The sequence below is a fragment of the Balaenoptera acutorostrata genome, chromosome 17, assembly GCF_949987535.1.
Source record: "Balaenoptera acutorostrata chromosome 17, mBalAcu1.1, whole genome shotgun sequence".
NCBI classification, from domain to species: domain Eukaryota; kingdom Metazoa; phylum Chordata; class Mammalia; order Artiodactyla; family Balaenopteridae; genus Balaenoptera; species Balaenoptera acutorostrata.
The window spans coordinates 7392651-7409550 of record NC_080080.1 but is presented as its reverse complement, the minus strand read 5'-3'; the positions used below and the strand labels follow the sequence as shown (position 1 = coordinate 7409550).

General features: G+C 46.4%; 1 protein-coding gene across 6 annotated transcripts in view; it reads right to left on the bottom strand.

Moving 5' to 3' along the window:
- ZFAT (zinc finger and AT-hook domain containing) overlaps positions 1-16900 on the bottom strand; it is a 414334-nt gene that overhangs the window by 297972 nt on the left and 99462 nt on the right. The gene's annotated exons all lie outside the window — the stretch shown is intronic.

Genomic DNA, 16900 nt, shown 5'->3' with positions numbered 1-16900 from the left:
AGAAGAAGGTGAGCGCCGTCAGGCTCGCAGCCCCTGCGTGTGAGTGGAGCGTGCACGAAGGCAAGAAGATGCCCCGTGCCGTCGGGGGTGGGGGAGTCCAGAACCTCGGGGGAACTGGCAAGGAAGTGCACAGCCGCAAGGCAGCATGCTCCGTCTAGCCCAGGGGAGGCTGGGGGGCCGGACGCCAGGGGCCTCAGTGTCTCCCCTAGGAGTGTGGACGCCACCCCGAGAGCCAACAGCACCTGCAGAATGCGCTTCAGCAAGAGAAGAGATCTGTGTTTTGGAACTCGTAGGAGCGTTAAAGGCAGATTTCAGGAGATGCTAGAGAGAAAATGACAGAGAAGTGTGAAACGTGGGTCTTTTGAGAGGATTAATGTTTCAGCAATTTATAAACATTCAGTAATGTGATAAACAAGCCCACATGTTAAATCAATGGATATATGGGGCAGGCTACGTTTTTTACCCCTGAGGAGCAAAAATAAAACCTCAACTTGCAATAATACAAATATGCAGCCAAATAAAAATATGGCCTACTTCTCAGAGCAGCAACGTTCACCATGCAGCTTCTAATAGCTCTAAGCCTCCGGAGGCAGCAATGACCACAGTCACTGCACGTGATGCCACAGAAACACTGGCTCCCTCCGGGAACCTCTCACACCTTTCCTTCCCAGACGAGCTGGGTGAAAAAGCTGTCCACCTCTGCAGCCTCCATGCTCCTTTTCTATCCACTCCTGCGCCCACCCAAAACTGGCAGATGACACCAGCTCACCCCAAAACCTGTCTCGCCACGGTAACCAGTGACCTCCATGACGCCAAGCCAATGGCGGACTTCAGTCCTTATTTGACAGGACTCTACCGCACGTGGCTCTGCTAACAGGCCACGCTTGAGAAATCCTCTGCTCCTCTGACTCCACGCCACTACTGCCTCTCCGTGCCTCTCTATTCGTTCTGTGTATCCTGGAAACTCTCTCTCCCATCTACAGCTTTTATACACTGAGGTTCCAGAGTGCTCCAGCCCACACCCCCGTTCTTCTCCTTCTACAAGCATCCTTGCGTATAAACCTTTGATGTCAAAATCTACATCTTCTACTCATACTTTTACACCTTCTACCCTTCCCTAAAGTTGAGATTTGAGTATTCAACTGTCTGCTGGACTACTGCTTAGCTGTCCCAAATGTCCTAATTTGGACTCTTTGCCTCACCCATCATATGGGTTCCACCTCCAGCCTTCCTAGTTTATCACCCACCTGATCACCCAAGTCAGAGACCCAGTAGCCTTCCTCAACATCTCCATGACCCCAACTTCACTCACCTTATTTTTTCAGCACCTGATTTCAACCCCCAGTATTTTTCTATTTCTCTCTGTTTCTAAAACCTCCACACTGGTTTAGGCCCTCCTCATTTCTTTCCTGGACAATGGCAAAAGCCACTGCTCAAATGAATTGGTTTCCTTTCTTTCAGGCAACCCTCCCATCCATCTATCACCCACCTACTGCCCCCCCTCCATCCATCATCCATCCATCCTGATGCCCTATCCTCCATCCTTGATCTAACACACAAACTCGTCCACAGCCCTTGCTGCACAGCCCACCAATGACTCCAAATACAGATCAAAGTTGAAGTTCCAAAGCATGGCACAGAAGGCAACCCAAATCAAACTAACTCTCCCCTCCTGATCCCTCTCTCTGACTTCCTGTTTTGCCTTTGCAGTCTAAGAACCCTGAGCCTCTGCTAACATCTTCCATGCCTGAGATGCACTGTCTCTTGGCATGTGGTCATTCTTCACTTCAACTCAAAACTCCAGCTGAACAACATCTCTGGTATAAGCGGGCTAAGAGCCAGCCCCCTGCAGCTCCCACACACACTCTCACACACTCTGTCCATACCCTGGCCCTGCAGCATGGTCATGACCTGCCATTGGCCTTCCATCGGCAGGAACCATGTCTTAGTCATCTTGGCACTCCTAGTGCCTGAGCGCCTGGCACACACTGAACATATTCTGCGCATTCTACTAAACTGAGCTGGGCAAGAAGCAAAAAGGAAACTTTGTACATCTTACTTGACTAATGCTCTCAATAGCAGCAGCAAAAGGGAAACAATAATATAAACATGTTAATACTGCAATTGTACCTATCATTCCAGGCGAAGGACCACCCAAACTCTAGATTCTACTAATTCCGCAAGTCCAAAGCATGAGGAAAACTTTGTCATGTGTAAGGCAGGAAAGTCATAATTAGAGTGCAGTTAACACCTGCCCTTGAACACAGTACCATCGTTTTCAAACAGAAGGGCTATGCATGGCTCCACATCTCCTCGGACACCCACACTTCTCCACTGGTGTGTGACTCGCCTAAATACATCATGACTGTGCCAGGCAGCCTGAGCAGAATGGTGTCTAGGTTCCCCACTGACACCGTGTGGGGAGGAAAGCTGAGAAACCCATTCTCCACGTTGATAGATATTTTCACTCACTACCAATACACTTGGATCAAAGAGTAGGAGATTAAGCTAAAAATGATTAGTGCCTGAAATGAATAAATGGCATCACCTCATTTGAGGTCCACAGTCAACCTTTTATGAATATAAAAGGGCTCGCCAGAGACAAGGAAAGAAGGCAGCTCTTAAAAGCCATCCCTTAGGGGCTTCCCTGGTGGCGCAGTGGTTGAGAGTCTGCCTGCCAATGCAGGGGACACGGGTTCGAGCCCTGGTCTGGGAGGATCCCACGTGCCGCGGAGCGGCTGGGCCCGTGAGCCACAACTGCTGAGCCTGCGCGTCTGCAGCCTGTGCTCCGCAACGGGAGAGCCTGCGATAGTGAGAGGCCCGCGCACCGCGATGAAGAGTGGTCCCCACTTGCCGCAACTGGAGAAAGCCCTCGCACAGAAACGAAGACCCAACACAGCCATAAATAAATAAATAAATAAATAAATAAAAATTAAAAAAAAAAAAAAAAAAAAAAAAAAAGAACTCACACAAAATATTCCAGATAACTGAGTTTAAAAAAAAAAAAAAAAAAAAAAAAAAAAAAAAAAAAAGCCATCCCTTAGGAGGCGTCAGAGCGCAGGCAATAAATGCTACAAATGTTTTCAGCGACCACTGACGCCCCGCCACCGAACAGGGTGGGAGAGCACTTGACATAATCTTTGGCTGCCTAATTAAAATAATGCAATATAGATGCATGACTAACCATAAAAATGTAATGATTTGAGACTATCAGATTGTTTTCTATCAAGATACTCCTTAGAATCACAGGGAGAATTGTCTAGAAAACGCAGTATTTACCCGAGGTTAGAGTGACCTCAGAGGGCTGGTAGGTGCACAGCAAATGGCTGTATCGGATGTGAGTCACAGAGCAGCCCAGGAAAAGAAAGGAATGATGACAAAGAAAAAATGAGGTGGACTTTTTTAAAAACTTAATTCATTTTGCACACAACATGCCCGGCTAGCTCTACCTACCGAGCTGCTGGCCATCAGCAGCTGTGCCAGGACTTGGCGTGTCTGATCTCCTCGCGCTCCCCAGAACCCGGGGAGGCGAGGCAGGGTACCCTTCTTACGGATGAGGAACTAGGAACAAGAAGCTGAGCAACTTGCCAGGGTGTGAAGCAGTTGGTGGCAGAGCCTGGATTTGGACCCCAAAGCTCTGACTCAGCTACATAAGAATACTCTCGGCTAATAAGGACATGGAACGATTTCCCCAAAGGGAACAAAGAATTTCCAACAGCAAGGGGCACATGTGAACCACACGCGTAAAGCCTGGTCCCGCAGGATGGCGGCCCCAGGAAGCACCAGTGTGGCAGGGGAGGGGCGCTCTCCTGCAGCCCTGGCCAGCTCACCTGTGAGGCCCGGGGCTCATTCTTCCCTGCTGCTCAGCGTGTTCCCACTAGAAAAATGGGGAGGCAACCTCTGCCTGCTGCCAGGATGGGCTCAGACTCTGGGTGGCAAGCACCCGAGAAGTGATCCCCTGAGAGAAGAGGCTGAGGGTGTGTGCAGGTGACCCAGCAGCGGACCCTGCTCTGCCACGGCCACTGGGGCAGCGCCCCTCAAATCCTAGCGCTTTGACCTCCCTGACACTCTCAGGGACAATCCAAGGATAGGTCCAATTAAGCCAGCCTGAGATAATATTCCTTAAAATAGAAAGAATACAGAGAAAGGAAAATGATAACGTGTAAGTAACTTACAATATCAGAGTTCACAGAAGGCCTTCCGCATCCTGCCCCCAGCAACTGCTCTGGGCTTGTCTCCACCCACAGCAAGCCGTGACCGCCTGGCAATGGCTGGTGGGACCCTCCCCGTTACCTCCTGTGCTCAGCCATGACCCTCGCCCCCCTCTCTCCACCCCAGGGACACAGCACACTCACGCCATCTCCGGGCCTTTGCACTTGCTGTTCTGGGGCCTGGGGTGCCCTTCCTTCCATGCTCTGCTGGCTGGTTTCCCTTCCATGACCATCCCCATCTTCCTTTACTGATTCATTTGTAACATTCCTCATCTTGTAACATTTTCATATTGAAATTGAACTGTTTCACATTCATAGTTTCATATCTCAATTTTCAAGATATTTTTTCATATCTCAATTGTAATATACCCCCTATTTTATTGATTTATCTTGTTTCTCATTTAGCTTCATGACAGTGGGGTGTTTAGTTTCTGCTTTGGTTGTTGTTCGTACTACCCGCTGCTACGTATCCAAAGTGCCTAATTCCAAGGGGCTCACCAATTCATCTCTGGTTGGTCCATCTGGCGCCCTCGGTGGGTTGCAGGTACTTTGGGGACAGGGACAGTAGACTTTTCATTCCACATCCTCGTGCCCGGCAGCGAAGGCATGCCAGCTATGAGGCTAGCGGCAAGTCACAGGGCCGTCCCAGCAGGATGTCTGCGCAGCCACGTGCCCTCTCCCTACCCACAGTCACCACCATCACACAGGGCACCTCCAGAGCCTTGAGTATGGCCCTGCCCACCATCCCTGCACTCCCAGCCACAGGTGATGGGACCGCTGTGGACCAGTGACCCAAGCTGAGCCAGGAATCTGAACTGTCCAGATCTGAAGCCTGTAACTCAGAAGCTACTGGTCATTATACTTTCACTCTGTGGATGAAATAAGAACACAAACCAGTCTGCAAAGGGAGACAGAGACAGAACACCAGAACCAGGAGGCAGAGAGGAGCAAAGGTGAGTGACGAAGACATCCGCTCAGCAAGCACTCCCTGAGGGGCCACTGTGTGCGGGGACCAGGCCGGACCCCTGAGCACAGCAGTGAGCAGACAGCGGAGCCCCTGCCCTCGTGGAGCTCACGGCCTGTAAGGACAAGAAGCAAATAAATCACTACAAATCACAGTGGGCTATGGAGGAATCGGACAGGGCAGTGGAGGAGGAGGAGGCCGGGACGGGGTGTGGCCACGGGGCTGAGCCATCAGGGAAGGCCTCTGTGAGGAAGCGAGGTCAAGCTAAGGTGGGAGGTTGACAGGGCCCAGCCACAAGAAGAAGAGGTGAGGACAGTCCTGTGAAGAAGCAACGGAAAATGCAAGGATCGCAAGTCTCTGTAGGATATAATAAATGTCCCTTTTCTGTTTCAGTGACCTCAAGTGAGTTTCTGACAATGGCAACCAAGAGTTCCAGCAAATACAGCTGTTGAATGAATCAGTGGGTGCATGAATATAAAACGCCAAGACCCCTCAAGGCAAAGACATAAAGAAGGACATGAACAAACAATGCACTCAAGAGAGGATTAAATCCGACTTAATTAATCAAGAGAAGTCCAATGACAGCAAACACTTGCACACAGCGCCATGAACCCGTCAATGTTACAAATTCCTCACGCACGTTACTCATGTAATCCAGCTAATTCTCTAATTCACCTGATCGATTTCATGATTATCAAATCCCTAAAAAGTATAATAAAATGGTAAGATCTGATATCCATTAAACTAAGAAACTGAACATGTTTAATATCATGCAAATATGAACGAGTTCAGTGAGAACACTGTCATGTTTCTGGTATGATTTTTTTGAAGAGTAAGCTGGCCATGCAATGCATGATTCAAGCCACCAAAACGAAAGCGCCACCCTGCTCCTGGAAATATGTCCTAAGGAATTAATTCTTGCATTAATTAATTAATGCAAGAAAGCATTCCCTGCAACATAAGCTGTAATAACAGGAGGAAAAAAGAAAACAATACATTGCCCCAAAATAAGAGAATGGTTATGTAACTCATGGATCACCATCTTAATGGAACATTATACACCTCTTAAATGTATTATTCATGGACTCTACAGCAACAAAAACTAATAGTAATTTTAAAGCTAAAAGAATGATATTTATCCTTTAATCACAACTATGTAATCATTCCATCTGAACAGGAATAAAGGTTGAAAACAAATTTTTAAAGAATAATTCATTTGTTGTGTGATAGAACTGTGGGCATACTTGTAGGAAGGGGTTAGATTTTTGTGACTGTGCTTTTAATGTTTTCTGTGTAACAGAAAAGCATTTCTGGTAAATTAGCACCCATCTCTGAAAGGCTGGGATGTTGGATCCCATTTGCTATTGCCCACAGTCCGGAAGACGGGTCTTTCAACGTGGAACAATAAAGTGGTATCAGTGGTTCCCAAACTTGAAGCTCAAAAGAGTTCACTGTCTTTTAAAACACCGCCCAGCCTTGATTAGCTGTACACTGACTTAGGCATCTCTGCCCCTCCTCTTTGCACAGAAAAGACAGTGGCCTAATTCTGTGAATCATCTCAGGGTGGTTATTTCTTGTCTTCTGAGTCAGGATTGAACCTTTCTAAACAGTCAGAAGTCACTCTGAGCCAATTCTCGTCAGTAAGGAGAACAAAAGAAAGCAGAGTCATACCACTCTCTGGAGAAACACTCTTTTGAGGGAAGCACTCCAAGCTTACTGCAGAAACACTGGCACAATGAGAAAAGCTAATTGAAGGTACAAAGTCTTCCTCGTTACAAACGACAGAATTTAGAATCTCAGTTACTTGTGAAATTCTTGTTTGATCCAGAGGCCCAGATGTTAAACGTCAAAATCACAACAACCCAGATGAACCTTACAAATTTAACGAGCAAAGGAAAAAGCCAGACACAGAAGAGCACGTTTGTACGAATCCGTTTATATGAAGTTCAAAGACAGGACAGATCGCCTTCTGGTGTCAGAAGTCCGGGTAGTGGCTACCTTGAGGAGCAGTGAAGGGGAACAGCTGGGGGGACGGCTGAGGAGGGCTCCTGAGGGGCCGGCAATGTTCGTGTCTCATCCTAGGATGTGGTTACACGGTATGCTTCCTTTGTGAGAATCCACTGAGTGGAACACTTAGCAATTATGCACTTTTTGTATGTGTGTGATACTTTAAAAAGGTGAAAACAACAACAATACAAGAACCAAACAGTCAGGCTACCTTCCCCAGAAGGGGCTCAGGAACTGGCACCAAATTAGTTCAGGAAAGACAAGATGTGACGGGTAGTTCAAGGATAAAGTGTGAGGGCTGCATGGCAGTGTGTGAATGACCCTGGCGGCTGTTGCAGGCGGTAAGAAAAAAGACATAGTCGGCAATCTCCGCACCTGTGCTTTCCCGTCAGGCGTCCTTCTGAGTGCTGGGCTTGCTGAGATTTCCACTGCGGATACTGCTGCTCGCTCTGGAAACACAGTGTTTCACCAGCGGCTCCTATCTTCCTCAAAATGTGTGACGGTGCAACTCCCATTCAAAGATGGGAGATCGGGGGGTAGAAATGTCACCTCCACTACTTCTGTTCCTCCCTCAGTAGGTGAGGTACCATCTTTGCAGAACCTCCGTTTTCAAGTTTCCTCTGGGAGGAGAGTACTTCACGGCCAACTGGCTGATGGAACAAAGCTGATCTCTGACCTGCGGACACTGGCTGGGCCTGGCAGTGGGATGCAGGCTAAATCAGGTACCACCAGAAAAAGCCCAGGGTCTGGAGGCAGGCTATCCTGAGCTCAGCCCTTGACTCAGGTCTAGGCAGAAATCTATTCAGCTTGTCCTGCCAGGTAGAGGGGACAGGATTTGGAGGTGGGATGGGGGAGAAAAGGAACAGAAGTCCCTGTTATTCTGCCTTGGGTTAGACATCGAGAGGTGCCCCCAACCCTGGGAGGGTTAGGACTGCCCTTCCTGCTAAATTTCCTTCTGCTCTGGAAGGAAAGGTGCATGCGCAAGAGCGCGGGGCTGGGGAGGGGGGCAGCGGAGCACCTGCCCTGCTGAGGCCCCTGGGCTCAAGCAGGAGATTCTCCTGAGTAGAGGAGACGGGCTCCGCTCCTAAAAATAAAGCTAGTCATCCTCACCTGCTGGCAGCTGTGTGGGGCTCACTCCAGGATATACAAAGCCCCCAGCCTCGTGACCAGCACTTAGAAAATGCACAGCACCTTGGCGAGGATGTGGTAAAAAGCGAACACGTACACTGTTGTCGGGAATGTAAACTGGTCCAACCACAATGGAAAATAATATGGGGTTTCTCAGAAAATTAGAAACTGATCTACCGTATGATCCAGCAATTCCACTACTAGTATATACCCAAAGGAAATGAAATAGGATTTCAATGAGATATATGCATTCCCATGTTTATTGCAGCATTATTCACAATAGGCAAGATATGGAAACAACTTAAATGCCCATCAACAGATGAATGGATAAAAAACATGTGGCGTGCACACACACACACACACACACACACACACACACACACACACTGGAATATTATTTGGCCGTGAGAGAGGACAATATATCCTCCATTTCCAACAATATGGATGGACCTTGAGCACATGATGCTAAGTGAGATAAGTCAGACAGAGAAAAACAAGTACTGTATGATATCACTTATATGTGGAATCTAAAAAATCAAAAGCAAAGAGTAAAATACTGGTTAATGGGGATGAGGGAGAGAAGGAGGGAGGGATAAAAACTGATGTTATTTAAGGGTACAAACTTGCAACAAGTAGTACATATGCCATAGTGATGCTTTTTTTTTTTTTTTTTTACTTTTTGGCTGCACCACACGGCATGTGGGATCTTAGTTCCCTGGCCAGGGATCGAACTCGTGCCCCCTGCAGTGGAAGCACAGTCTTAACCGCTGGACCACCAGGGAAGTACCACCATAGTGATCTAACACACAGTATAATGAATATAGCCAACAATACTATACTACAGCTATGTAATGAGATAAATATCACTGCAATGGCAATCATGTTATTGATACAATATATAAATGCATCAAAGCAACACGTTATACACCTTACATTTACCTAATGTTGTATGTCAAATATATTCAATAAAATTAAAAAATACTTAATCATCACAAGAAAGAAATTTTAACTAGGTGATAGATGTTAACTAAACTTATTGTGGTAGTCACTTCACAATATATACATATATCAAATCATTATGTTGTACACCTTAAGCTAACACATTATATATGAGCTATAGTTCAATAAAACTGGAAAAAAATACTTTAAAAAAAAGGGTAACACACACCACCTGCTGGCTTCCTTTGTTTCCTACTGCACCCTCATCTGCTTGATGAGTTTCCCCGAGGATGGTTCCAGCTGCTTAGTTTCTTTAAATAGAGCTCTATATAAAACCAGGGCCGAATGGAATGGCAGAAAAATCTTAAACCGTCAGAAGAAAATAAAACTGTCCCCTTGTCTTCTGGCATTTGGATTCCATCAGGAACCAAAGAAAGACAGTGATGGAAAACTTCTGTTTTAAGGCAACATGTTTGGAATATCTGCTAAATTAAATAACTCCTGCCAAATCAAACTTCATGTGTACCTCAAACTTGAAGGAACACTAAAATATTTAAAGAAAGAAATCTGCATAAATATGAACTATTACTGGTAATATCTGGAGGCATAAAAGTGAAAATGCCTTCTTATGACTGTTTATCCAGTCTTACTGAAAAAGGTGGTATTTTACATAAGCAAATTTTTCAGAAAACTGCCTTTACCCTTTTCAACACTGATACTCACTCTTTAAATATTAACTCTTGCACTGTGCCTTCCTAAAGAAGGAATATTTGAGAGAAGAGTAATTTGATCTTTCCTAAATGACACAGATGATGTAGATTAATCACCACAAATATCCAGTTGTACACTGTGTCGAGAGTGGCTGGGAACATGAGAATACCAATCCCTAACGGAGCAGGTATACGTACGCCACTTAGAATGAACCCACACTCAACGTGAACCCAACAAACCTCCCCAGAACCCCACTGCGGTAAGCTGATAATGCCCTCCCCCCAAAATACCCAGGTCCTAAACCCCAGAACCTGTAAACATTACCTTATATGCAAAAGGGATTTTGCAGATGTGCTCAGGTTAAAGATCTTGAGATAGGAGATGAGCCTGGATTATCCAGGTGGGCCCAATGAAATCGCAAGGGTCCTTATAAGAGAGAGGCAGGGGGTTCAGACTCCGAGAGGAGATGTGATGAAAGAAACAGAGGGAGAGAGAGAGGGGGTGAGAGCTATGGTGCTGGCTTTGAGATGAAGGGGGTGCTCATAAGCCAAAGGCAGCCTCTAGAAGCCAGAGAGGTTAAAGAAACAGATTCTCCCCTGGGGCCTCCAGAAGAAATGCAGCCCTGCTGACAGCTTGATTTTAGACTTCTGACCTCCAGAGCTGTCACATAATAAATCTGTGTTGTTTTAAGCCACTAAACTTGTGGTAGTTTGTTACAGCAGCCATAGGAAACTAATACATCCCCATACACAGGAAACTTCATCACCCCCACGTTACAAATAGGGATGACAGAGCACCTGTTCAAGGTCATTCAGACAGGAAGTGGTTCTGACCTGGGACTGCCCCCATGAGCCCAAGGTTTTACTCACTCTGCCGTACTGCCTCTCTACACAGCCTGGTACACACGGGTCTGCCGCCTAAAGTGAGAAAAGCACCCTGCAGTAAGCATAACAGGCATTTTGCAGCAGGCATTTTGCAAAGCACACATCTTCGCAGTTCTGGCATCTGCAGTAATTTGTGCGATGGCAACTCAGAACAGAAATAGCTACAGCAATAAACAGGCAGTTTAAGAAGTCTCTGTACTTTAACAGCTGAACTTGAAGCAGCTTAGGGACGGATGATTCTCTGTAATTAGTACATCAGTTTTGATACAAGGAGGAATGGATCAGCATTAGACAGAGAAAGAAACAGAAGGCAGAGCTCGATAAAAGACCAGGAAAGAGCAAGGCACCAGAACAGGATTAAATTAGAGTCTCTGTGCCAGGTATTTGCAGCTGAGACCCCTCTACCCAGGTGAGGTTGTAGGTAACCAAGCCTTATTCAACAGTTAATCTGTGTATTAGTCTAAGCTAACTGTTCAGTAAGCTGTACAGTTCATTTTATAGCATGAGCTCAGTTATTCTTTTTTTTTTTAATTGGAATATTTTTGCTTTACAATGTTGTGTTAGTTTCTGCTGTACAATGAAGTGGATCAGCTGTATGTATACCTATATCCCCTCCCTCTTGGACCTCCCTCCCACCCCCTCCCCCATCCCACCCACCTAGGTCATCACAGAGCACCGAGCTGAGCTCCCTGTACTATACAGCAGGTTCCCACTAGCTGTCTGTTTTACACATGGTAGTGTATTTATGTCAATCCTAATCTCCCAATTCGTCCCACCCTCCTCTTCCCCCACTGTGTCCACATGTCCGTTTTCTACACCTGCCTCTCTATTCCTGCCCTGCAAATAGGTTCTTCTGTACCATTTTTCTAGATTCCACATATATGCGTTAATATATTCTTATTGTTTATAAAAACCTCAGAAAAAGAGCTTCAGGTGGCCCCAGACAGGGTGCACACAGAAACCGGGACTCCTGGGTCCTAAAGTCAGCCCTCCCCTCTCCTGCCCATCACCCAGACACCAGCCCGTGGAGATAAGCCACGGAAACCTACTGTGTTCACGCTGTTGCCCCACTCCCACCCCTGACCCTCGACCTGTTCTCCAGGAGTAAGCTGGAGGAAGGCTAAGAGGGACGAGACCAGTCTCACTGAAGCCTAGTAAAGGAACCTGGTAAGATCAACCATCTGGCTGCTCAGGTACCATTTTCTTTTAACTTCTTGGTTCTAGCGTGTGTGTTTATAGAAGTAAAAAGACTATGGATAAGTGCAGCTACTCTACGCTAGAGTGACTGTGTTTTTCAGAGGAAAGAGGAGATTAAAAAACTCCATACTTACCTCTCCTAGAATATTTCAATGTGTAGCCATGGGATATCTTATCATAAATCGAAGAAGCAAGGGAAAAAGTGGTACTTCCTCCACTCAGACCTAATTTCCACATTCAGCTCTCCACCTGTCCAGTTACTACACACACAAGAGTGCATGAAGCTTGGATAATTCCTCTTTGTAAATTTTACCAGAAAACTTCTTATCTCCAGTGTATGAGGGCAGGTTGGATTGGGAGAAGGAGGGGACCAAAGGAATTAGCACTGAACTTCAAAGAGCTTTTTATTTCATGATTAGAGAATTCTTGTTTGATTATGTAACCTAAAGGCACTGCACCATTTAACCTCCCCCATCTGCTCTGGGTGGGCAGAATCATGTATAAAACTCTAGACCACACATCACGTGTCTAGACCCTCTTTAAAGTCAAAAGCGGGGAGATGTGTTACCAGCATGACTTCTGCATTAAATTCTTGCTCCCACTGGCATACATGCAAAGGGTTTAATCGGGCCCTTTACAGATCAGTATCTCTCTTCGTACATATCAACTGGCAAACCTTTCTAACAGAAACCTTCATCCGTTCTGGCCTATCTCTTCTAAGGCACAGTAATGAGCTCCTCTGGGAAACAGGAATGAATAAACAGGAATAGATCACTTTAAAGAAGCCAATACAAGTGAAAAGTTAGATTCGCAAGCAGGTAAAGGAGAGGGTAATTACTCAATTCCTTTCTACTTCATTAAAAGATACCCAAGAAGATTCATTTAACAGTGAGTTCCTCTACCGTATTTTAAGATTTCTAACTCACAAGCATTTGATTTGCTAGAACTATCTGGGAGATGAGATGCAGAAAAGAATTGGCACTTTCTGAGTGCTCCTACATCCCATCCACTTTATGTAAGGCACTTTACATTTTCCTTCACTCATTCAATCAACAAAAATTTATTGAGCACCTACTACAAGTCAGGCACTGTTAGGTGCTGGGGATACAAAACAAAACCAAGGGGGCTTCCCTGGTGGTTCAGTGCTTGAGAATCTGCCTGCCAATGCAGGGGATACGGGTTCAAGCCCTGGTCTGGGAAGATCCCACATGCCACGGAGCAACTGGGCCCGTGCACCACAATTACTGAGCCTGCGCATCTGGAGCCTGTGCTCCGCAACAAGAGAGGCCGCGACAGTGAGAGGCCCGTGCACCGCGATGAAGAGTGGCCCCCGCTTGCCACAACTAGAGAAAGCCCTCGCACAGAAACGAAGACCCAACACAGCCATAAATAAATAAATTAATTAATTAATTAAAATAGTAAGGTTATGATGCTGGTATATAGTATTAAAAAAAACAAAAAAAAAACAAAAAAAACAGAACCAATAGAGTAAGTCAAAAATCCCTGCTTGAGGAGCTTACAGTCTAATGGAAGACACAGAAAATCATGAAAATATATATGTATTGCACATTAGAGAAAGATAGCTCTAAGAAGAAACAGTAAGAAACATGGAAGAAAGTATGAAGTTAGTGGGAGAGTTCCAGTGGTAGAGACAGAAAAAAAAAGACAAACAAGAAAACTATACAGTACACTAGAGAAAGATAAGCCAAAAGAAAAACATAAACACGAAGGGATTTGGGATGATCTGGTGGGATGTGGAGATTTTAAAGACACAGTGTAGCCAGGGAAGGCCTTCCTGAGAGAAGGACTCTCGAGTGGGACCTGAAGGCCATGAACGAAGTATCCATTCAGGCATCTGCGGGGGAAGAACACACCAGGCAGGGGGAGGGCAAGTACCCTGAGATGGGCATGTACCTGGCAGATCTGCAGAGCAGGGAGGAGACCGATCCGTCTGGAGGGGTGAGAGTCAGGGGAGAGCAGTGCAGATGAGGCCAGAGACGGGGGCAGGGTGAGGGGGTCAGAGAGATCACAGTTAGGATTTCGGCAGTCACTCTGAGACGCGTGCAACAGCACTGACTGTGGGGACAGGGCAGAAGCAGGAAAAGCAGCTGGGACGCTACTGCAAGAACAGAGGCAAGAGGGGACAGCGGCCAAGCCGTGAGGACGCCCAGAAGTGGCAGAATTCTGGATCACGTCGAGGCAAGAACACACAGGATTTGCTAAAGGACCATCTGCAGGGTGTGAGCAAGACAGTCAGGAGTGACTCGAAGTTTCTGACCCGAGCGCCTGAAAAGGAGCTGCATTTACTAAGATGGGGTAGAGCAGGGGTCGGCAAACTACGGCCCGCGGGCCGAATCCAGCCTGCTTCTTGTTTTGTAACAGCTGGGGGTTAAGAATGGCTTGGACATGTTTCAAGGTTTGTGAAAACAAACAAACTAACTAAAACAAAGAAGAATATGCAGCGGAAGCCCTAGGTGACACTCAAAACCTAAAAAATGTACTGTGTCTTTACAGAGTTTGGTGGCCCCTGGACCACAGGAGACACATGTGCTAAGTCTGAGGGGCCTTCCAGACACAGGCACAGATGCTGAGTGGGCAGTGGCAGACGCAGGGCTGAAGGCTGGGGGCGAGGACGGGGCTGGAAATGGAAGTTTGGAAGCCTTCACGTAAACGGTGCGTAAAGCCATGAGGCAGAGAGAATCACCTAGGGTGAGGATGTAAAAGGAAGAGTCCTCGGATTGAGCCCTGCGGCCTTGCAAGATGTAGAGGTCAGAGCTGAGGAGGCACCAGGAAAGGAGACTGAGGGGCAGCCAGAAGCATGGGAAAAAGCCCAGATGAGGAGGGATGCATCGCCTGCCCTTCCAACCTCGCACCCCCTAGGCGAGGGGGGTATAATTATTCCCACTTCACAGAGGAGGAGACTGCGGCTCAGAGAAGCCACTGAGCCGAGGTCACCCTACCAGGCAGTGGCAGGCAAGGCTCAAGCCTCCCCAGCTCTGCCTACTCCATGTAGCTTCTCTGAGGAGCAACCCGCTGAATTATTACTGATACAACTGCGCGGAAAACCAAATAACTTCAGGCAGGCTTTAAAGCCACGCCTGCTTCTAAATAAAGAGCTAACGCTATGGTTACAGGCCGGGAGCTTCATCAAGGTAGCCAGGCCCCTAGTATGAGCGCATTTCCCCAAGGAATTCAAAGCATGTTTCAGCTGTTGTCAAACAGCTCATGAGGCCATCCAGTTTACCCAAAGAAATAATAATTAAATGAGAAAAACCAGATGTCCACAAAAAAAAAAAAAAAGAAGAAAAAGGAATAATATATGTATGCATAATATTATAATTTTTTAAACAGTATCTTGCCAAACAATGTACTAGAGCAAAGATCATCAAAACAAACCAAAATCCCAGAATACACCCAACATCTTGAGAAATTCTGGCATTTCAAAACAAAATGGAAAGGACTGATTTCTCAATAAATATGCTGAGTCAACTGATAACTGTTGAGAAACAAAGAATCCTATGACAGACCTTGCACCAGAATAAATGTCAAGAATATTGAATTTCATAAATGTTATAAACCCACGAAATAAAACTTGAAGAAAATACAAAAGAACTTTCGCCTAAGATGGGGAAGGTTTCTTTTAACATAGAGAAATAAATGGAAATAGGAAAAAACATAAAGGAAGAGACTGACAAATTTAAATATGCTAGTTATTTAGCATCTAAATATAAAAAGATACACTAAAAACATAGAAGCAAATGGTAAGCTGGAGGGAAATATTTGCACACTATGACAAACCACTGAGATACAAAAAGCTTTCAGAGATCAGCAAAATAAAATGTGAGTACTACCAAAAAATGGGTGAGAGGTGTAACTAAAGTTTTTTAAAGCTTTTTTAAAACTGAAAAGGAATAGAATAGCCTATAGTTACAGAACAGATCACCAGTGGAGATGAACAGCTGGTCTACAACCCAGGACTCCACCCACGAGGCTGGCCTTTGAGAAGGCGTGACACCACAGCAAGTGTCAAAACAGACACACAAAGGAGTCCCAGCAGGCCTGGGGAAGAAGTGGTCACCCCGAAGTTAGACCAGAGAAAATGACATTGCTCCGCACATTTCCACATCTGAAGCACTCCATTACACTTGCCTGCTAGAATCACAGAGCATCAAGGCTAAAGAGACCCAAGAAACGCTAAGGTCTCACGTCCTTATTTTGCAGCATAACAAGACCGAGGCCCAAGTACGGAAGAAGCTGTCCCACGAGGATGCCCCTGTCCCACTGTCTTCCTGGGGGTCACACCCGAGGACTGATGCCCTTCTTCCCAGACCGGCGAGTGTTTGAAAATAAGACATGACTTTACAAATACCTCATCCTCCCAAGAAGGTCAGGAAAGAAAATGAAGAGTAACCATGCAAACTTCCTGCTTTGTTAAGAAAATATTTCATAAAGCCTTTTGGGAAGGTCGTGTTACTGCTTTGACTCCACACACATATCTGTCCATCTGAATTCCCCTTCCTGCTGAAGAGCTCAGGGAAGCAAGTGAAGTGACAGGCGGGACAGGCTGAGTGTCCCTGGGATGCCTGCTGTGATACCACTACTCGCACCAACCCCATCCCTGCACGACCCAGGACGGCCCGTCCACGATCCCTGATCAGACGCGTGCTCCATCCTCTCAAAGCCTTTCGGCACCGAGCCCAGACCTCGGAGCCGGGCACGAGGCCACAGTGCCCTTCCCAGCCCTCGCAGCCCAGTGGACACGCCACACCTCCCTGGCTGTGGGGATGGCTGCTTCTCATAACTGGCACTGTATCTTTAGGGATTTCAGTGAATATGTGCGACCATGTCAAGAAATAGCA